We start from the raw sequence: 1,216 nt of genomic DNA on the forward strand, positions 1-1,216 counted from the left end.
CACCTCAGACCCAGAGGAAGTGTTTCATTTTGCTGTACACATCTGCATGGTTGAATAACAATTAAACTTGTGTATGAACTTGAATTGATTTACAGATCAAGCTTTTTGCTGGACCAGATTTTCTCAGAGAACACAGATCGACAGATAATGCAATAGCCACAGCTCTACACACCATCCTTACATATCTGGAGAAGGATGCTTATGTGAGAATGCTGTTCTTGGACTACAGTTCAGCATTCAACACTATAGTTCCATCCAGGCTGGACAAACTCATAGACCTTGGCCTTGTGCAGCTGGATCCTGGACTTCCAGTCAGACCGCTGACAGGTGGAAAGAGTGGGCTCCCTCACCTTCACCCCTCTGACTCTCAATACAGGAGCCCCTCACTTCTGAGTACTGAGTCCCCTCCTTTAATCCCTGTATACCCATGACTGTATCGCCACCCACAGCTCCAATCTGCTAATTAAAATTGACGACACTAAATTGATTGGCCTTATCTCAAACAATAACAAGGTGACCACAGGGAAGAAGTCATCTCTCTCACGCAGTGGTGTCAAGAAAACAACCTCTCCCTCAATGTCGCAGAAACAAAGGAGCTGGTTGTGGATGACAGGCGGAATGGAGATGGGCTAAGCCCTATTGACATTGATAGATCTGGGGTTGAGAGGGTAAACAGCTTCAAGTTCCTCGGCATCCACATCACCGAGGTCCTCACGTGGTCTGTACACACCGGCTGTGCAGTGAAAAAGGCACAACAGCACCTCTTTCACCTCAGACGGTTGAAGTTTGGTATGGGTCCCCAAATCCTAAGAACTTTCTACAGGGTCACAATTGAGAGCATCCTGACTGGCTGCATCACTGCCTGGTATGGGAACTGTACCTCCCTTAATCGCGGGACTCTGCAGAGAGTGGTGCGGACAGCCCAGCGCATCTGTCGTTGTGAACTTCCCATGGTTCAGGACATTTACATGGACAGGTGTGTGAAAAGGGCCTGTAGGATCATTGGGGACTCGAGTCAACTCAACCACAATCTATTCCAGCTGCTACCATCCAGGAAACAGGACCGCAGCATAAAAGCCAGGACCAACAGGCTCCAGGACAGCTTCTTCCACCAGGCCATCAGACTGATTAATTCACACTGATTTGAGTGTACTCTGTATTACACTGACTGTTCTATTTATTATAAATTATAAATTACTATGATTGCACATTTAGA

This window comes from Mobula birostris, chromosome 9 (genome assembly GCF_030028105.1).
Source record: "Mobula birostris isolate sMobBir1 chromosome 9, sMobBir1.hap1, whole genome shotgun sequence".
NCBI lineage: Eukaryota > Metazoa > Chordata > Chondrichthyes > Myliobatiformes > Myliobatidae > Mobula > Mobula birostris.